This window comes from Ceratosolen solmsi, unplaced genomic scaffold, assembly GCF_000503995.2.
Source record: "Ceratosolen solmsi marchali unplaced genomic scaffold, CerSol_1.0 scaffold6, whole genome shotgun sequence".
NCBI classification, from domain to species: Eukaryota; Metazoa; Arthropoda; class Insecta; order Hymenoptera; family Agaonidae; genus Ceratosolen; species Ceratosolen solmsi.
Genome location: NW_011948414.1, coordinates 15,375,475 through 15,399,638, shown reverse-complemented (window position 1 = coordinate 15,399,638; position 24,164 = coordinate 15,375,475). Strand labels below are relative to the sequence as shown.

Here is a 24,164-nt window from a genome sequence, read left to right as displayed (position 1 = left end):
GTCTGAATTATTATAATACACATTTTGTATTGTTTTCCGTTATTCGGCTTTGTTTTTTGTTACATTAATAATTTTTATAAGAATTATTAATTGATCAATTTACTAATGAAGATTCTCTCACAAAATTATTATTTTCAAAAAGTACACCCGTACAAAAGTTAGTTAAAGTAAAAAAATTGTTTTTAATATTTTAAAAGCTTGTTGCACATTTGTAAAAGTCCAGAATACTATAAAATATATATGATATAAGTATTAAGCAGAATATAAACCAAATTAGAAAGTCATTAAAAGTTTGTATTATATAAGAGAATGTGATTCAAATAAAAACAATACATTTTTGAGGAACAAAAAATAAATTATTGAAGACAAGTAATATAAATATAGAAATAAGTATATTTAGAAATTTTTTGAAATAATGAAAAAATGTCTCGATAACTTGTAACAAATTTTTAACTTTTTTTTAACAATTTGTATAATCAGTATTAAACCGACGGCTTATGTTGAAAAAGAAACTGTCAAAAATAAAATGAAATCTAGAACGCTTCAAACGAATTAAACTTTGACTATGGTAAACTATAGACTTTTTAATATTTCAATTACAAGAAATACAATATTTTCTGTAATTGAATGAATCAAATAACAATATAAACTGTGGATCTTCATTTGGGAATTATTTGGAATAATATACATATATATATATATATATATATATATATTTATTTATTTATTTATCTATCTATATCTCATATATTTTAATATAGAACAATGTAAAGTTAATATGTTTTTACATACAAGTATATTCCACTTATATATCATTTTACTTTATAATTAATAAAATTTTTTATTATCGATATATTTTATTGGTAGATGTATTAACTGAAATTCACAGTTTAATACATAAATGATAAAGCTTATAGTAAACAATATTAATACGTATATGTAAAATATATAACAATTGAAATGCATATATTATTACTATAAAGATGTAGCTTAATATAGATATTAATATAGCTAATAATGCTATTTAAATTGTTAAAATTTCTGTAGCACAAATATTATTTTTCCAAATATGCAGAATAAATTATTCTATAAATTAAAATGTACATTTACTAAAAACCAATGAAAATATAAAGTTAAATATCGATGATGCCGAATCATCTACATCGAGTATGAACCAATAATTTCATGTCTACCATCTAAACTTATGTCATTGTTTTTTAATAAATCTTATTATCTATCGTACAGTACTGTTACATATAATGAGAACTTGTATATATTTTAGTAGAAATTAGTTTTAATTTATAACTGAAAAAAACTGATATATAAAACAATGTCATATGGCATTTTTAAATTATAATTTTTAAATATTATTCTTAGGGTAAAACGTGTTTATAATTACGTATGTTATTATTATTTACTATTATTATTGTTTTTCGTAATATGTAAATATATAAAATGTTCTGTAAAGCCAATATAAATATATAATTTGCTATTATATAGATAATAATATATTAAATTAAAATTATTGATAATCTCTATTGTTCCATATATATTTTATTACATAATAAATATATAAATAATGAAATTTTTGTATATAAAACTACTCGACTGAGCATTTAATAAGTTTCCATTTATTGTAGCGAATAATTGTAACGAATTTACACTCTTAATTTTTAGTTCATTTTCCAAATATACAATGTTTTACAATAAATTAATAAATTCAAACTTCATATAAAATTTATATTTTGAAACAGGATATAATGTATTACTATATATTTTTAATAATTTTGTTAACACAAATTCTTCTAAGGTTTTTTTTTCTACGTTTTGTTTATCATCCTTGATAGTCTTAAATTTTGTATCAAAATACAATGCCATTTTAGTTAAATCTATAAGTAAACAAAACTTTTGTAGTTGACGCGGATGACCTTTGTCAAGTCAATCAATCCCCTTGGACTTCGTTCTGTGAAAAAAAGCAAATTCACACTTGGCCGAATCACTTCCTTCTTTACTAATTAAAGAGCGACTAATTAAAGTATTACTATTCTATTTCAATAAACGAGAAGAGACATTCTTTTTCTTATCGTAAAACTAAAGATTATTTAATACAAATTAAAAGCATACATGTTTTTTTTTTTTTTTTTTTTTTTTTTTTTTTTTTTAATCTCTTTGAAAATCTAATAATGATTCTCAATGCTTCTATATAATAAAATGCAAGTGAAATATTCACAGATTTCTATTTCAAATCTGCGTTTCACATAGTGCTTCAATGCCATTCGTTTTTTTCAAGAATTGTCTCGATTTGACTGAAATCTAATAAATAAACATTTATCGTATATAAATGAATGAAAATCGAATTTGTCTTCTAATCAAAATATTAACTAGTAAAGCTTTGGAATATTAGGAAATTATGAGTCTACGATAGATTTATTATATGACGAATTTCAAAATATATTTGGAATAACAGACAGCGATTAATTTGAATAAATGTCTGAAAGAATCAGGATTTTGTATCTCTTCTATTATTGCAAAATTATAAGAAAAAAACGTATATGTATTTTTTAAAGGAATTTAGAAAAAATATAGGGGTTAGTCGCTATAACGCGTGTATAAAAATATAAGCCTTTAGAAATAAGAAAACAAGAGATTCGACTCGACTAAAATATTGTCTTTTATACACGCGATACAGATGATTGTATATACACGTTTCATGTGCTTAGGTATTCAATGTAAACAGTGTATCACTTTAGTTCAACGTATCGAGTAGTTATTTTAGCAGCATTTTTTGTTTTTCATTAGCATTGACAAATCTCGATTACTCTTCTGTAATGTCCTTAGGTATTGCTGCTGCTTCCTATTAGCATCAATTTCAAAATATATATATATATATATATATATATATATATTGCAATATATTGTACAATATATTGTAACAACTACAATAGAATTTATAAAATTAAAATTAAAACAATTACGACATATATTCTTTTAAAGCTGTTTTTATGTATTCTTCACGTTTTTGTAATTTTGAAAAATGTTAATATAATGCTACATTTATTCTCGATCGTTTTTTTTTTTTTTTTTTTTTTTTTTTTTTTAATAAAAGAAAAAGTAAAATTACAATTTTCTGTTTGTTTTCCACATCAGATCCTTTGTAACATTCGTAGCGTAAATTCATTCAATATTCAAATTTAGACTGTTGTAAGGATTATTATCTATTGTAATAAATGTAAAGAATTTTCATTATACTTTATGAATCCTTATATTTATAATAATTCTAATCGAGCTCAAGCTTTCGATTATGAACACTTTTCATCAAAAGTAAAAGAAAAAAACAAACGATAATTTCAAGATTTATTCAAACTTGACGAGTTGAGAAGAGTTGAAAAGAGAAAAACATTCCATTAGTATAAAAATTCACATCAACGCTTCACTACTAAGTATTATTAAATTTTGCCAGTTCAAGACATTAGGAGGCCAGTTGAAACAGCAAGTTGTCTTACAATATAAAGTCTGAACGTTTCACTTTAGAAGGCACTTTATATATTATTTAATTTTCAGTCTTACCTTATTACTGGATATTAATTTAATGAAACTTTTAAACTTAACTATATAGTTAAGTAACTATTATTCATCAAATATCTAATATAGTATAATTTATATATTTGAAAATGATATATTAAATTAAAGTAGAAGAGGCAATCAAATTTTGTATTTAAAAATACAATTGTTAAAAGAATTTTTATTTATTATATAAGTATGAATCAAATTAAATCGTAGATAAATTTTCAGTAACATTTTGTTCTATTATTATTATTGTTGTTGTTGTTGTTGTTGTTGTTATTATTATTATTATTGTTGTTGTTGTTGTTGTTGTTGTTATTATTATTATCAGCATCGATATTTGTTACTTAATAAATAATAAATAGAATTCAATAATTTTTTTTTATAATCATAAAATAGAGAATGAAATCGAAGTAAAGAGGAAAAGCAAATTAAGAACTTGTAATTGTAATTATAGGTTTTAATTGGTTTAAATAATTATATATTCATTATTTATGTGTAAATGCAGTTTTTTTGTATAGATATATATTCTTGAAGACATCTTTAAGAACGATTTGTGTTATATGTACCGTTAGATACTCGCTCGCAGACCTAGATACTATTTAAAATTGTTACCGTTTCTTCGTTCTTTCGTAACCGTAAACTGTAAAAGATCACGATTAAATTAATTCGCTTAAATTAGTTTTTTTTTTTTTTTTTTTTTTTATCGTAAGGAACATATTTTTCGATAGTTCTTGCTTTTATGTTGAAATAGACTTCTTGGGTTCTCGTTAGCTTATTATTTCAGGTAGAATGACAGCAAAATAACGCGTCGTAATAATTTTAAATTATTCTTGAAGGTATAAAAAGAAACTCGTGTTAATAAATAGTAAACATACAGTTATTTTGTGAATTAATAGCATATAAGATTAGTTAAGTACATATTAGTGGAATATCTTGTAATACGAGTAATCTGAATGATTTAACTTCAATATTCATAGTTAATTACAACATTACAGTAATTTCGCATAGTTGAATAATTTCGCATAGTCGTGCAATAATTTGCATCTAAAACTATACGATAAAAAATAATCTTATATCATTACAGATGAATAATTTCAAAAGTAACACTTAAAGAGTCCTGTCACTATTTCTCTGATATATATTTATTTTTGGGATAGCTGTATGAGATTTGTTGTATGAAAATAAAAAATGTGATGGATATGAATATATAAGTCTGAATGTTAATTTAAACTTAAGCAAAATAATTAGCGAATAAGTAAATAAATAGTAGAATATGTAGTGGCGAAAGTTTATTGATATACGCAAATTTTTAGTGAAAATAGGCTATCAATTAAAAAAGCATAATATAATTATCGAATATTATGGAATGGCATCGCAATTTTTCACACGAATAGTAATGTTGAAATAAATCATTACAGACACATATATAGTTGGTTTAAATTAAAAATACAAAACGTAAAAAAAAAAATAAGAGAAAAAAAACGTTACGATTATATATACATAAGCAAATAATATAGAGAGACTATGTATGTCGTCATAAACAAATTGTTAAATTGCTGTCTATTCGATTGTACGGGCAAATTACCAATAAGAACTCCAACAAATGCGAACCATCGATCAATATTTCTTTTGAACGTAGCTCTTACGTGTATGGTATTTAAAAAAATTCTCTGTTTAAAATATACGTTTTAAAAATTATATTTGTTTTTAATTTACAATTGTAATGTAATATCAAAGAAATAATGTTATTAATAGGAAAATTATTTTTTTTCCCAAACTTTTATATAATATGCATACAAATTTGACATAGACATATGTGATTGTCTCGTTACAACTTTCAACGGCTTTAACCAAAATTTTGTAGTAAATCTAAAAAGTAATTTTATTATACAACTTAACAAATATTTTATTTCAATGAACGAAGGCAAGTGGTAAAGCAGTTTTGCATTTTTGGCGTATTTTTTTAGTGTATTAGTGGATAATAAATATACATGTAAATAGGTCAGAAAATAGAAAAAGCCGATAAATCATATATTAATTTACAAATTTCAATAATAATTATTTATTTAATATAATTTATTTAGTTTATCATTCTTAATCGCTTGTCCTAATTCTAGTTAATACAGGAATAAGTAAAACAAAATTTCAGTTATAATATAGCTTGCTGTAAATAAATACCTGAATATAAGTATAGAATAAACGAGTAGAAAATTCGACAAAAATAGAGAGATATAAAGAAAGATAACAAAGCGAAAAGCTTGTAACCGAGAATGAGAAAATTATCGAAACTTTACAAATAGAATTATTTCCAATAAAGCCTCATTTTCTCACTTTCTTAGGCAAAAGCAGAATTATCTGCGATTCGGTGATTAAAACAATAACTCATTAAAAATACTTACAAGGGTTATCGCTACTCTGTGTATAATTTTATCAACATATTTGATTGGCGCGGTAATCGATATTTCGTAAAACAATGACGAGACTTTGCTAATGATAATTACCAATGGATCATTGTTTTTCTAACTGCTGTCAAATATTGCAGTTCGTATACTCGCATTTTTTTTCTTAAATGTTTCATATTGATATGTTTGTTGGTACCATTATACCAACGATATTTACAACCGCATTACTCGATACGGAATACAGTAAAATGTCTTCTCAATGAACCTGCACATGCGAAAAATTAATGAAAAATATAATTAAAAAACATTTAGTCAATCCAATTATTTTACAGTAATAAATTCGCAACCTTAAACAAAAGCATAATATATTCACTCATTTATCTCGAGAAATTATATAATAATTATTAAAAGTTTTTTGTCGTATGAAGATCGTTTCAAAATTAAATATGGATACCTGCGTTTCATCATAGATTGCGTCAAATTTTTTGTTTTCATATACAACTTATAAATTATTTAGATATTCAACAATATTTCGTTGAGAAATTTTCCTAACGAGTACTTATAATTATTAAATCGTTATTAAAATATTTAATTTATGATAACAATATTAATTATTATTTTATCAAGATTGCAATATTCCATAATTCAAAATATAACACGAAATACAGTTAAGGAATGTTAAATAAAATGTAAAAAATAATATTTGTTTACTAATTTATTATATTCGTGTATCGACGTAATGTCAAAATAAAATACAAAGAATATTATTGGGAATACATTTCAATATATGCAAGTAATATTAATTTTCTACAGAATCTTACTAGAATTAATCTACATGAAATTTTCATATACAATGGATTTTACTTTACGAAAAGTAACTTAAATTCTTAAAATATTATAAAATTGTAAAAGCACATGCACTACTAATATAAGATAAAAATTTTACATTAGAAATATACGACAAATAAGTTCATTATAAGTCTTGATTTACCAGATAAATGGAACAATGTCTCTAATTGAAATTACTTTGCCTTATAAAAACATGAAAAAAAAACCAAAATTTTTTTTAGAAAATATTATAAAAATTGATTTAATTTTTTTGTTTTTGTTTTTATTTCTAATACGATGGCCTATACGACTGCAAGTTTACATTTATCGCATGAGTTTTCGGACTTGATTAACGAGCTTTATAGAATGTTAATTGCATGTATGGCATTTACTATAGTTTCATAATTGATTGAATGTACTAACCGTTTGCAACTTAAAACTATGCCTGCTTTTACTTGGAGCTTAACAACAGTAAGTTTTTATCATTTCAACTATTCTACGCTGTTGCAATAAGCATTTATTTACGTGTTTTAAATTTTATATTATTCCTACTTATTAAATAGTTTTGAATTTTAGTTTATCTCTTATTATTTGCACAATTCAGCAATTGCATTGTTAAGTTTAAAAAATAATCTTTGATTACTTAGTTATTTACATTTAAAAGTTAGATTAACATTGACCAATATAAGTATTTTCAATAGTTAGCTAAAAATACTTATAGTTTCATAAAACATAGGATTAGCGAGATTCGTAATAATATAATCCTAGAACTTTAATTCATCGATCATTAATAAAGTTATACTGAATCTTATTGCTTGTTTATAAATAGTTGCCTCATAATTGTTTAACTTGTTTATCTGAATTTAGTTTCAAAGTGTAACTTACAGGGAGTGTGAATCTATGAATTTATTAATGTAGTTATTCTTGATTCTGAATTCAACTTCAGATTTCAGTATTCTGCTTTAAAAGTATAAACATATTGCAACAGGAGAATATTGTTGATATATGAAAGCATTAAAAAAATAATACATATATATATATATATATATATATATATTTCATGATAACTTGTGAGAAAAAGTGTGATTATATCCAACAATCGCGAAATTTACTAAACTAGTAGATTTATTGTTTTCATTCTTCTCAGCATAGATGACAGTATTGCAAATGCAATGTCTAGTTACAAAACTTAAAAATAATTCAATCCATGTTATGTTATCCTTAATTCTTAATTCTAATGTCTTTTGTTAGCATTCCAATAAATAAGTACGAAACCTTGAAATAAGACGAGGTCGTGACCTCGCCATTACTGATGTCCATACACATGTTTGAGCCGTACGATTTATCCTACACTTTTTTAACATTATATTTCTGTCGGGTACAGTTGATTTGAAAATTCTTTTACAATGAAAAATATTATGCGCTTTGGATGTTAAAAATGTCTTAATATCTAGAATCAATGCATTTTAAAGCTAGTAAAATATACACTTAATTTTCTTTTTTGAAATATTATTTCTCTTAATTTAATATTATTTTAACTAGTACTCGTAATGTATTTTTTCCTTTTTCAATAAAACATAATTGCTCAATTACAATTGATAGGCAATAAATTAACTACGCGCGCGAGCGCGCGCACGTACACACACAATATACTGTTAAAAAGTCGTAATATAAACTTTTATTATTTTTAAGAGATAACTCAGTTATATTAACAGAGATTTAGAATACTGGCCCTCTTTATATTAGTTTTCGTTAATGTACAAAGTACAAGAGAATAGCAACATTGCAAATACTATTATTAAAATATTTTACGCAGCACGATAAAGTATTTTAAAAACGTAAATTTGAATTTTATCATCTTTTAATTTTACACATTACAATATAAATAGAAAATATTATAATACATATATTTAATAAAATATTGTATATCAAATATTTATTATAGTCATTGTTCAGCTCGATTTATTTATATTTCACGTTTAGTACTAATTACGTAAAATCTGTTCTGTACACGTAGGAACAATACAATGTAATGTATTAAAGGCGTGTGTATAAAAATGAAATTTTAATTTCGCCATCAATTCAGATTTTGCCTGTTCACATATGCTTTAGCAACTCTGCATAAATACGTGCTTCTAGTTACGCTTCTTAAGGACTTGAAATTCATGGTCACTAATTTCAAATCTATCTTTTGCTGTATTTTCCTTTGCACCTTTCGTTTTCTAGTTATTTCAAATTTAATTATATATATATATATATATATATATATATATATATATATATATATTATACAAGCCTCATAGTCACGATTTGAAAAAAAGTATTACTATTGCGTGTTCTTGTATACAATGTATACAATGCAATTTAGAATTTTTCACTTTTATTTTCAACTTTTATCGACAGAATTATTAATTGCGAAAATTGAAGTGAATTATGTTAAAAACAAATAGCACTTATCTAGAATTTTTTGAGTTACTACAATCGTTAAATACAATTTTAAACGTTTGTATTATTACAGAATTTAAAACATATAAATGCTTAAATAAATATTTTTGAATACACAATAAAATTAGCTTTTTATCAACTTCCATGTCGCATCACCTAAGAATTATTTGACGAAAATATAAACATATTAATTAGTCAATAATTCCGAAAGAAATAGGTTGAAAACTGTCTACTTGGTCTATTATAAATTAAGGAAAGTTCAAAAAAGTTAAAAAATTGCCTAAAATACAATATTTATTAACTTTTTCAACAAACTAAGTTTTAGCTTTTTCAAATAATAAATATAATGATCATAAAGAGTAGACGTTTTGTATTTAAAATAAATGGTTAAGTCCTATTTAACGGCACCCAATAACAAAAAATTCATAAACGCGTTTTAATTTATTTTATTTGTTATTACTTAATCAGATAGATCGAAATTTGAAAAAACATATATAAAAAGACAGCATTATATAGATTATTAAGAGGAGAGTATAAGAAAGGGTGGGGCCATCGGTTGAGCATTTACAGGTTGATCTCGTATATTATAGGTATTTAATAACCTCTAGAAATGTGTTCATTACTATTTTAAAACCAATCGATCGTAGTATCATAACATATAAATTCGAGTATGACCACTTTACAGGTGAATTTAAACAAGCCAACCCAAAATAAGACGCGTGTTACACCGATGTTTGAAATATTTATTCAAGTATCATTTAACTTCATATTTATCAAAAATATTATTACGATATAATATGCCTTTAAAAAATCATAATATACTGCTTCATCTAAATCACGGGAATCAAATATTTTCATGCTAATAGATTTTCGAATTTATATACAATCTTTGTATTATATCTTCAATTATTTATTCAACGGTCGCTCGCATTTTTCTTTGATTATACATCTTTATTGTTTCAATGAAATTCAACAAATTTACAAGATTCTACTGTATTCACGCTATTGTACGTTGAATAAAGAACAGAATATATGCATATAAATACAGTTTATTCAAGCATTACCGTATCTAAGCAATAATGATATACCTGAAAGAGGTATTACAGATGTCCTGTACCTACCTAAATATATGATAATTATTTCATAATAACGAAATTACTGCTTGACATATCAAAGAGAAGTATGATATTAAATAAAACGAAGATGCTATGCTATTATGAATCGTGGATTCAACAACTTATTTGAAAAATGTACACAATCCTGTGAAGAATAAAGTATAGTATCTTATATTTAGAATATCCTATTTATTTTTTATATAATTTGCTTTGAAGAGTTGACAAAAAATCTTTGTTTGACAAAAAAATTTGTTAATCCAGTAGCTTATAATGAATAAGTATTATATATATATATATATATATATATATATATATATTTCGTACACTAAATGTGAAAATTGCCACATAACAATTTAGATGAATTCGGAGAAGAAAAATAAAGTGACTAAAGCTTTTCTTCAAGCATGTAAAATTCATTATTGATTAAATTAAAGTTTAAAAAAACATTAATATTTACATTTCACACTCAAACTTTTTATCTTTATTTATACCTTTATTCAAGAATGAAAATATTTGCAAAAGTCTCTCGCTAATAGCACGTATCTTCCTTAAGATCATGGCCATATCTGACATTCTGTTTATTTGTTTACGTGTGGGTAAGCGCGCGCAAGTATGAATGAATGCAGGCGTGCACGCATGTACGTATGCATATGTGTATGCATTCACACATTCTCAAAAAATGAATCAATTAATATATTAATCTGAGATGTATTATATATGCACTGAAATTAAAATTAATCAAGTGTTGTATGATATGATAGTTTATTATTTCAAAATTATTACTTTTTTCTTTTAAAGAAAAATATTCCAGTTAGTACGTACATAATTAAAATTCATAAATTCATAAATATGTGAAACATTCTCAATGAAAATATAAAGCTAAACTGCAATTATTATAAAATTTTATAATACCATGACCATAGATGAGATAATTTCTTAAATTTGTTTACATATTTATTAAAATATTAAATTGTCCATTATCTTTATAATACTACAAAATAGAATTATTGTAACTGTTCTATTATAATATTTGATTTTATATATTTTTAAGAATCTCGCTTAATTTATAATACGGATAAATTAATAATTATAATCGAATATAATACGAATAAAATACACCAAGAATACTTTCTTTATATTTTCATAAATGCTAAATAAGCTTTTTAATTAAAGAACATTTGCATATAAATATACTGATATTATCTTCTTCAATATTGATTTAATTTATACGTAGAAAATTTATCATATTTGTCAATTGATATAAAAAAATTAATAAATTATATTTCTAGATAAAGCAGAATTGTCAAGATATTTAGTTTATTTGTAGCTTAAACTTAAAAATAATAAATATCATCTTACATTCATGTTTATGTATAGTTTAATAAAAAGGATTAAAGAAGATCTATATTAAAGATCATAATATGTTTGAAGAATAACGAAGGGAAAAAATGTATTTACATAAGCTAATATTACTTACATAGTTGGATGTTATCTTGAAATTATAATATCAAATTTTGTACAAAGTAGCGAGATTTTGAAATTAAAAAATCTGCTTTGTTAGATTTTCTAAGAATTTTAATTATTTAATTTTGATATTTGCAATTATTGAAATTGGTATACTAGGAAATATATTTGTATAATATTATATCGTATTAATCATTTATATATTAAGTCTTAATTTTAGAAATTAGGTTTACATTGATTAGAGATAAAGTAACTTGGTGAAATCAATTGTGAAGATATAGCATTATTGTAATTACAATCGAAAGTTCCTTATTGCATAGATTAAATTCTATCTAAGGTATAAATATATTTTATTTTAAGGAATATTTTACAAAAAAAGGTTTATTAAAGCGATAGATGTTATAAAGCAAAATTTATAGTTATTCGATAGAATAAATATTAATTAAAATACTTTATTAACAGTTTATTAAATCACACGTTACATTCTTAAATATAAATTATGTGATCGGATATTATGGTCTATTTGAAATTCAATACGGATATTCGTATTAACACATCAAAATCTGTGTGCCTGCAAATTGCAAAATACGAAATATTCTACGGATTGCGTATAAAATTGTTATTATTGTAATTATGATATATAAAGAGTCGGAAAATTTTAAATAAGTAAATCATATTTGAGATAACAGTTACCAATGTCAATAATCTTTTCTATTTAAAGTTAAAGAAATCGTTGAACAGGTCGTCACAGAGTACTTTTTAACTTTTTCTAAACAATTTTTTAGAGAGCATTATGGAGACTCCATAAAACAAATAAAAAAAATTATATAAAATTGAAATATATGACACGTACGACAATAGCCGCGATAGCGATTGCTAGATCCACTAATCAGTGATGCTTTTAACTTAACACCTTCAATAAGAAAATACGTGACTCGTGCACGTACGAACACGTGTGTGGAAAAACAAATCGAACGACGTATTACAAATCATTTCAGCGGCTATACTTTCTCTCTTCCTGTGAATCATGCAATAATGGCCTCAAAATTTTTGGATACTACTTTTATTAGACTTAGCGGATTAATTAATTACAATACTGAATTATTTTCATTATTAATATATTTATTCTAATAATAGTTAAAAACAAAAACGAATGTTGAATGAATGAGAGCTGATATAAAATGTAGACATCTTGATCAAAGGGTTATGAATTAACGAGATGTACGAAATAAAATTTAAAAGAATGAAATGTTTGCATGATTCGGAGTAGGCAGCTAGCAGAGCAAGATGTTTATAAACAATTAAGGATTTTAATATTGAATACTCATCGACATATTTTTCATATGAAATTATAATACATTTTCTCTTCTGTTTTTAAGAATTACAAATAAATGTTAGAATAAATCTAAATATAGTATTATGATAAATAGCGCGTACCTATAAACTAATATACTTAAGTAATTTCTTATGATGTCGATTTAGATTATTATCAGGCGCTCCTAGGTCGCTGATACTTATATTTTAGTTAATATACATTATAAACTACAAAAGAAATATTTTATTTATTAGGTATAATTTTACATTGCGACATTTAGAAATTTGTCTGACTTATAACAGCTTACTAAGTGATATACGGCAGAATTAATAATTTTATATTTATCAATGAAACAAATGGCATAATGAATCGTTAATTTGTGAGCGATTATGAAGTACTTCACAGAAAAAATTAAAATAGTAAAAAATATTTCTGAAATTTTATAATACCGTAATCTCGTACATTTGTTCTGTGTGTGTAATTTTACCGTCATAATTCATAATTTATTACAAAATTTAAGATAAATAAGAGAGAAAAAATCATTTATTAAAAATTATTTTTATATTGATTATAAAAAATAATTGTAATTATCATTACATTATAATTAATTAATAAAATTTTTTAGGAATATCGAATAGCAAATTTTAGTAATGAAGCAAATTACAAAGGTAGCTACTAAATCGTAGGTAAAAAGAACGATTTTGATTAATTAATTATAATCGAAAACGACACGGTACAATAAACTTGAAAAATTGAAGATTTAATAAGAAATATTAATATCAACAAAGTTATTTTTAACAAAAGACTGAAATTCTTAAATGCTTGAAGGCAGATAAATATAAACGTATAAGAGAAATTATATTAACGGAATAATCAATAAGTTTGAACTTTTGAAGTTAGCAAAGAATTCAAAATTAAGTAGAATAAAAAGAAACAAATATTTGCACTTCGTCTGAATACGAAATTTCTTATATATATTAATGAATATATATATATATTTGGTTCAGTTTTATAATATAATTCATAATCTTATATAGACTTATATAAATTATCCAAGATACTTATGCCCAAGGAAAATTTAACATTTTATTATCTTTCTTTTGTTCCTAAGTTATTTCATTCTACTTTTAAACTTTTATATTAATCAATGTGAATTATTTGACTAATAATCTAACTTATTTACTCGCCCCCCCCCCACCTTTGATTTTCATTACATTTTAATTCGTATTTATTTGTACATTTTAATATAAATTTTATATTGATATTTTTCTTTATAATATAGTCTTTGTACGAGTTTAATATTTTTAACAAAATGCATTTATTGAATATTAAGGCAGTATTTTTTTCTGATTTAATATCACGGAAGTGTAATAAAAAATATTTATTCATATACACTGAATACATAATATATATATATATATATATATATATATATATGAATTCTCAGTTATTAAGATCTTACAGATTAATGATTTATGCACAAAAAAAATATTAAACGAAAAATAGTAAATGAAGACCTGTATTATTATTAATAGAACATATATAAATAATTAAAAATCATTTTTCCTTTGCAATTTTCTACTAAAAGTTTCATATTGTAAATATTTACTTAAATTGATATATACATCTTTTACATTTCTTTTCATTTATTTATATATAATAATTTTTTGTCATTTAATATATATATGGGAATATTATTTAATATAACAAAACAGAGAATTAAATTAAAAATTTTTCTTATATACATTGATTGATAAAAAATTATATAAAATTCAATCATCCCACAGAAAATATCTAGGGATGTCATTGAACAAAACTTTTTTAGTTAATATCGCATTACAAAAAAATAAAGATAAGAAATCTTACTAAACAATTAAATATCATAAATCAAATTTTCATTTGTTTACGCATAATTTATATTTTTCAATTTGTCTTTATATCTATTATCCATTTATAAACAGAACAAAATAAAATGCACATATTAAAGTTATATCGAAGCTTCTATAAATATTAATTTATGCATACCATTGCAAGGTATCTGTTTAATAGAAGCTTTATGTTTTTGTATTGGCAAATAATTTTTGTAACTAATATTTTTATAATAAACTATTAGTATTAAAGCAATAAAAGTAGTAATATATAATCATTTATCATCTTCTTGCATCGTTTAATAGATTACAAGTATTTTAAGTATGATTTCTTAAAGTTAAATTTAATAAATTATGGGTTGTTAAATATAATGATATTAAGATTACAAAAGTATTAAAAATGCTTTAAAATTTATGGAAAATATAGTGTGGATTTTTACTGTTATTTGGAATATATTTTTATCGTTGTTAATTTAATTAGTCATAGAATTGAAATATTATAAGAATGCAAAATGTACGTGATTAATCGAAAAGTTGAAGCGTCTTATACAGTAATAATTGCAAAGAAAAGTCTTAGAAGTTTAATTTAATTTTCATAGAAATGAATTATTAGTAGCCATGCTCTATTAAGATACATACATTATAACAATAACCGGAATTTTTTAAAAATACCTTTTAATTTACGATTTCTTAAATAAAAATATTAACTTAAGTTATAAGTAACTTATGACAATCGATATGTTTCATTTTTTCAGACTAGGAATTTCTTTTAAATTGTTAAGTAGTTTTTGTACTTGATCGTCAAATAAAACTATACGATTATTTCGGTACAATAGAGGTAAAATTAACGATAACGAAAAACGTTCTGCAATCGTTAATAAGACAAGTATAAGTTAAATAAATTTACTTAAGGACTGGTACACTTTAAAATGTTGATGTACATTCTTTTTAAGATTTAATATTTTTCTTTTTTACTAATCAACTAAACAAAAGAATTGGACTGTGGACGTGAGATAATGCTTGTACCGTAGTTATGTTTCAGTTTTTGCTTATGATAATTTACCAAGCGGATATCCTAGTTCATGCATGAACCTAAACAACGAAAAATAAAAAGAAACGAGATCACGAGCGGTTTCCTATGTCCCGTAAAATCATCCTTAGAATGAACATCGTCTACTACTTAATCTTCTTCTTTTTTTTTTTTTTTAAAGAAACCAGTATCTATATATTTCTTATTAATCGAATATTTCTGTAATTAAAAATTAAATATAAATTAGATTTATATTTATGTACAAGCTAATGTAAATGTTATGCTAAATATATATAGTGTGAGTAAGCTGTGTACTTTATAATCTAAAATTTCAAACAAATTTACTTTATACGCTACTTAAAATGTGTTTTTATGTATAAATCGTTAGTGCTATATTAGTTTTTGAAAGACATGAACACTGTAGGAGATTGTAATTACCAAGTGAATTAATCACTGGATTTTTTTTTAGATCTATCGATTCTTCTTATACAGATATTTATGACTCGATAATGTAGAAACTATATTCAATATTTCAAAAATTTATATACTTATATAGTAATTAATAAAATTATCTAGATAAACAGTTTTAATTATTAATAATAAATTTAATTAACGTTGATTAATGAATTGAAAATAGAGAAATAATTGCTCATTATTAAAACATTATCTATAAAGTAATTTAATAAACATAGTATTTCTTAACTATGCAGAATGAGATAGCCAAATAAATGTAATAATATATGTGCATATTTATGGAAATTTATTGTACTTGGCTGACTAATACTAGTTTCAAAATAGAGAAAAACAATACTTCGTCGCTTTTCATCAAAACAGTCATCAAATACTATTGTTCTTGTATGAGTATTGTATAAGCAATCTTATCTTAGCGGCAGTTACTATCATATACTTTTGAAATTTTGTCAAAATTTGTACTTATATTATGAAGAAAAAAACTAATCTAAGGCAATAATTTAAAGAAAAAGTTCACTCAAAGATAAATGAAACAAAAAAAAAACGAATTATGCGGTTAAGAAATCGCAGTCAAAATACTTTGTGCGTATTCCAAGCTGTGCTGACTGTAACTAACATAAAATATTACAAAAAGATTGAATTATTTGAGCGTCATAAGCTCTTTTACTTTGATATATTTACCTTTATAAATAGTACCAGAAGATAGGTGACAATACAAACTGAAGGAAAATGAATAGAATTTTAGGAAACGAAACAAGGAAAGTGGGTACATCATGATTTCTCTTCAGAGTGTGCAGAAGATATGCACATGAAATAGAAAATATGTTAGCAGGAAATCGTTGTAACAGCTATAATTCCATATGTGTTTAAATTATTATGCAGTTAAGAAAAAGTAATTAAGAATAAAATCATAAATCATACTTTGATAATCAAGTATAAAAACATATTTATCAGATTATTTTTGCATAAATCAATTTATCTATACTAAATGATAAAATTTTATTTCAATTATATTAATTAAGAAATACTTAATATTTTATTCTATCACATTGTTTAGTTGTAATCAAGTTGTAAATAGTAATGGCTAAATAAAACGTTTGAATACTTTTAATTGTCTTTCCATACGGCCAAAAATATCGTTTCTTAGTCCTTTTTTTTTTTTTTTTTTTTTTTTTTTTTTTTTTAATGAGAATTTTATTGCACATGCTCGTTTTTTGGTCGCGAAATGGAAAAAATATTATGTGTATAAACAAAATTTGGATTTAATGTAGAGAATTTTTATGTTACTAATTATAAAATATATAACATGAAAAGTAACGAAAGTTAATAAAAAATGTTCGTTAGCTTATAAAGAAATGAAAATGCAAAAAATATAATTATACCATTCATAAGGCGAAGATTAAAATATTAGCAGGTAACGGAAAGTCGAAGGGTCAATGTATAAGTACATCAGCTTAATAAATAATCTTTTAACATGAAAAGCGGCTGGTATTTATATACATACCAGAGCTTAGGGATGAAAAAGATCAAGAGAATAGAACTGATTCCAAGAAGTTCGAATATAATAATGTAATAAAAAATAGCCATGATATTTAAATAGAGACATATGATAGCGATAATAAACAAGTGTAAAATACGATGTGCTATTGCAACAGTTTAACGCACAGGAAAGGCAATATAAAAGATTTATATTAAAATACAATTTTCCAAATATGCTAAGTCGGTAATGATAAAGGATTAACAACACAGCAATTCGAAAGCTATGTACGAGTACTATATAATACATACTTAATTATATGCACATGTACGCATACATTATTTGTAATTACATAATCTTTAAATTAAATTACCCTACCCCATCAATTATTTTTGGCCATATTATTTATCAAAAATGATTAAAATTTTTCCGCCTATGCTCACAATATTTAGTCGCTTAATCTTATAGTGTATGTGTAAATAAGTTATTCTAATTGTTAAAAAGAAATTATTCATATCGATATATCCTCTGTTTTCTCGTTATTGACATTGATCATTAATTAAAAAAGATACATTACACGTATAAACCAGTAGGCGCATTTAGCAAAATGTTTCGTTCACTCGCAGATTCAATATATTATAGGCACGTAGTATATGCACAAGTGTAATCTAGAAGCTGCAGCTGTTACTTGGCAACTGTGTGCCATAAATAGTTACACTTTATATGTGTGTGCAACTCACATAGCCAAAACCAGACGGTAAAGGAGGTGACATTATATGAGAGCTAGGGAGGTGGGTAAGGAAAAATGAGATTCACATTGAGTTCTGCGATCTTCATAAATATATATAATTACGAAAAAGACTTTCAAAAATTACATTAATAATATTTAATATCTTCTTCTTTTTTTTCGTTTCCCGTGACTTCCATTCGGATGTAAAAAAATGATATTTCTTTCATTTCTTTTATAGCCTCTCTTTCATCATTTTATTTCAATAATTGTTATAACAAATGACTACGGTTCATTCTTAAGCACATAGTTTCTCTAAGAATCAATTTCTATAAACATCTTTACAGCATCATCGGAAGATAATGTTTTTATTGTTAATGACTGTAATATATGAATTTTTTGTCAATATATGTTTCCTCGTTTTATGTTTAAATTAAAAAATATTTAAATTTTACAATTACAATGAATTATAAATTAATCAGTCGAAATTCATTTTATTGCGTGAAAAGGAGCGTGAAAATGTATTTAAATTATAATATATTAACAACGTAGTTTAAGAATACTTATTCCACGTGGATTTTGTAAAAATTTATTTATTTGCTTTATAGTATTCGTATGAGAAATAAAATAGAAATCAATATTATCGAATCGCAGCAGAGTTACAATCAGCTGGGCATCTAATGGGCTGCTCTGTGGTTAACAGAAAAATGCTTTTCATTTGTGATTATTTGAAAAGTAAGAGAAACGACGACTGATGAAAAAGTGCAAATCATTTCTATTACTACTACCGCCTTAAGTCCAACTGACCAGTTGTGAATACAAAAATCCAGGGTACTGTTACCTTGTATTTTTCAACTGTATCTCAACTACTATCTTTTGACTCTTCTTTCTTCCTTTTCTATTTCGTCGGATTTCTAATACGGACACGGATGGCCGAGCTTTGGGCGAGCATTGATCACATATTTTTCTAATATTACTCTAGTATGTGTATAATCCCGTTAACGGCACATCATTTGTTTTGCGCATGTCGTACTTTCCACCTCGAATCTTTCAACTCGGCTAGCTCTTAAATTGCTTCCTCAAGCATATATGGTACATGTTAAAAAGTATTTGGAGGTTCATTGCACTTGTCGAAATTTATAATCAAGACACCACCGCAGACTGCATACGATTCTTTCTAAACTTTATTTTTACAACATTACAGAAATTTACATTTCTTTCTTAGCAATTTTCCTTTTGCCTTTGATCCACTTTAACCATATATTTTCACACATGCAAATCTGAAAAATATGTACAACTTTCAAATTTGCATCAAGATGATTTATCACAGGCATAATACATGTATCGAGGCAAATGTTAAACTAACATTTTATATTCATCGTATAAACAAGTGGCATTATTAAAACACGTTGTATTTCAATTAATTCATAATACAGAAGCTGTATAAGTTTACGCAATCTACTACCTGATGTGTACTTACATTATTAATTTTTAGAGATATTTTCAAGTTATGTCTTATACTAAACGCAATTTTATACTTTAACACGAAGCGTATTTTTTCAATGTGACAAGTTTATTATAAGTTTAAAGTAATAATAATGAATATTAAATGTATCGTTCTTTATCGAATTAAAATAAACGTATAAAAATGAGAAAATATTCATGTATGATTGTTAAGTTATTATATTACGTTTTATATGCATATATTAAATTTGATAATACAAAGATTTTAGTTCTTATAACATAATCTGTTTATTTATAAAGATCACTAATTTTTTGTTTCATATTCATAATGAACATATTTTAATCATTATATACGTGTTATAGAAATATTGTGAACATTATTTATCTTTGAATATAAACTATAATATTTTTTAAAAAACTTCACTGGCTTTTTCAATATAGTGGAAAATTCTTAACTCGCATCTCGTCAATAATTATAATATATAAAATCATCATTTTATAATGTTTAATTTGTAAGTAATAACTATATTTAATTTCGATATACTATTAAATAATATTATTAAATTATATAATAATAAAAAAACAGTTACAAAAAATTATACCTAAATTAAACTGTATTATACAACTTTTTTTTTCGAGTAAAATTCAACTAACAAAAATAATATTTTGCTAAATTGTCGATTTCTTTAAGAGTTCCAAATGATGCCAGACAATTCGATAAATTAAATTCTATAATTTAAAATGTAAAAACAATATAAAAAAGTTTAAATAATTGAATATTTATATAATGCAAATATTTCTTTATTTGAAATATTAGTGCTCAGGTTACTTTACGGCAGAATTTAGAAAATGTATAAAAGTATATTCTAACTTACAATCCAAGTATTGCAAAGATAATATTATTGATTTTTAAACGCATTGAAACAATTTATTAAAAGTAATACGTACTGTATTAAAGGTGAAATGGAGTAATGTAAATTTGAAATCTTAACATATTTTAAAATTAATGTATAAAAACAATATAATGAACACTAAAAAGTAACATATTTATGAAAAAGTTGCATATTAAAAATTACAAATGCGATTACAGAATATTCAATAGAAATACAAAATAATGTAAAAAATCAAATTGCATCATCGTCAAATAATAATTCGGAGATCTTCGATGCCTATTAGGAAATGAAACTAGTACGTATTTGTACGTAACAATCTCTTGTTTATTACATAGTACTCCGTCTTGTTCTGTATTAAATTTGGATTAATTTAGAATTTAGAAACATCCTAAATAAAATGCACGAATTGGATATTTGCATCTTAAGTCTTGAACATGTCAGAAAAATAATTTCGATTATAATTATTATATTTATCCTTTATGAGATTTGATTTTTTAGCTATTTTACAAAATTACGTTTCTTAAATAAAATATAAATAGCATGAAAAAAGAATATAATATTATTATTATATTGATTTAATTTTTTAAACTAAATATAATATATTTTAAATATGTAGCAAATTGAATGTTTTAATTCACAGACACAGGTATAGGCACAAACACACAGAGAGAGAGAGAGAGAGAGACAGACAGACACGCACATAATATACATATATTTATATTTATTTATTTATTTAATATATAACAATTAGTTTTAAAGAAACTAAAACAATACATTGCGCAAGAAGTCAAGAGTTGTTTCAGAAGTACAATTGTGTTGATCAGAAGACTCCACTAAGTGGTAACAGACAGTGACAAAGAAATACTAGCAACAGTATATTTGATATTAAAAAATAATAGAAAATTTAATAAACTTTAAATAGTCAGTAGGATATAATTATGATCTATATATTTATTCCAGAATTTAATCTTATATTATGGATGTGAAGTAAATATATATTCTGTAAATTAAAGATATAATTTACATATTTTAATTATTATTAAATAGTAACATTAAAAAATAATTTATTTTTTATTTTATGAAAAAGAATTATTACTGAAAATGTTACTGTTAACCGAAGATATTAACAAAATTGAAGTAAAATAGTGAAAAGTACATTCTTAAGTGTTGTTGTGCATGAATGAATTTGAAGACATTTTGTGAATTGATTAAAAGTGAAAAAAAAGTTAATAAAGTTGTTAATGGATGGCATACTAAATAAAACCAAAATATTGTACAAAAAACTCAAATTGTTTTTAAATACATTTTATAAACTGTATATTATATATATATATATATATACATTTTTTTTTATGCAGCATTAAAAATATATATATTCTTATAAATTCACATTATTAATTAAATCAGAAAGAAATAGAAAAAATATTTTCTAAATGATAACAATGTATTAAGTATTAAACTTTTCCTTATTAGTAATACTTAAATTCGTAAAGTTTCATTTTGTAAATAATGATATCATCTAAGATTTAATTAAAAATTGATTTACAGTATAAATTTCTATCTATATATGTAAATATTATTGCTATTTAATTCAAATTTATTAATTATAAAAATAATAAACAGTAGTCGCAGTTTATAAAATGTATTTAATGAAAAAATTGTGTCAATTTAACAATTAATTACCATAACAATGAAATGTGTTAATTGTAAATACTTTTTTATTACAAATCATTTAAATAAATGTTCAACAAAACTTCGAAAAAAAAGAGTTTTATTTAGAAATTGGAGCATAACTCATTATCGTTTTTACGTTCTAACAATTGAAAAAGAATTGAAAAAAACAGAAAAAAAGTCAGAATGTTGTGGAGAGGGGAGGGGGGAGACAAATGCATCATTGATACAGAATGTTAATGAGTAAAATATCTCATTTTGGTAAGTTCAATATATCAAAATTTTACCTACAACACAATTAAAATCAAACAAATTCAATTTGATGGAGATGCACGATTAAAGAGAAACTACTAAATTCCAAAATGAGCCATTCAATGCTTACATGTAGGAATTTATTAAAAAGTGCAAAATTAGTTATTGAATTAAATTAACCATAGTAGAAAACAATATTAAACGTCAATAAGTATGATCTAGAGAGCGAATAGGAATTGAAACTCGTATTTTTAAAGGGATCGATGCACTAGTGTGGTTCTACTTTTTTTGTGCTATCAAAGAATTCTGACAAAATATATACGTTTTTCTTTTTCTTTTTATTTATCAGGTCGACCGTAAAAAGTTTTATAGTTATTTTTATTACTTTTTGCAATTTTCGAGCAATACTCGAGCAATTTTTTCTTTTTTGTTGTTATTGCTCTTTGAACAACATGGCTCGTATTTTACCAGGTACATTCGTGTAAGACGTAGAAGTTATAGATTGATGTTTTGTTTTGTTGCAAATTTTGCTTCGATCATATGAAAATCGGTCTAATAAATCCTATGCAACACGTCAACCTCCTTGGCCTTTCGCTTGCTCTGTTGACCTCTACCCTTCCAACTTATTCGTCGACTGCAGCGCCCGCAGAAATATGATAATGAGTTTCTTCGTACAGCAGAGAGACGTTCCAATGAGCATAAAGTACTTTGTGTACGCATGCAGATTTAGTCATCAGTCGTAAACGAAAGAAAAATAAAGATACAGAGAATTATGGGAATTATATGCAAAATATAGTTTAAAAAACAAAAAAAAAAAAAGCATGTACATTCTGCAAATTTAAAATTGAAATGAAATTACGTTTATCCGAAACATAATAAGGATCGATCATTAACATATTAACAATAACAGTATCTTTCTATTGTTTGCTTTATCGCACTGGCTTTTCAACAATTATTATAGATTTTCGTGAACAAATAAGTAGCCCTTTACGCCGAAATAGTGCTTAGACATTGAGTTTAAAAATAATAATACAGATATAAGAAGAGCAGAAGACGGAAGGCACTTGACAAGGGCAACAACGAATATTATAATGATACTCGCGAGATTTGAGAAGTGTGAGTGAGAGGGGGAGTAGGATGTTGGGGTAGGGGATTGGGGAGGGGTGGGGAGGGGA

General features: G+C 24.1%; 1 protein-coding gene across 2 annotated transcripts in view; it reads right to left on the bottom strand.

Moving 5' to 3' along the window:
* LOC105368239 (Organic anion transporting polypeptide 30B) overlaps positions 1–24,164 on the bottom strand; it is a 39,639-nt gene that overhangs the window by 14,177 nt on the left and 1,298 nt on the right. The window lies entirely within an intron of this gene.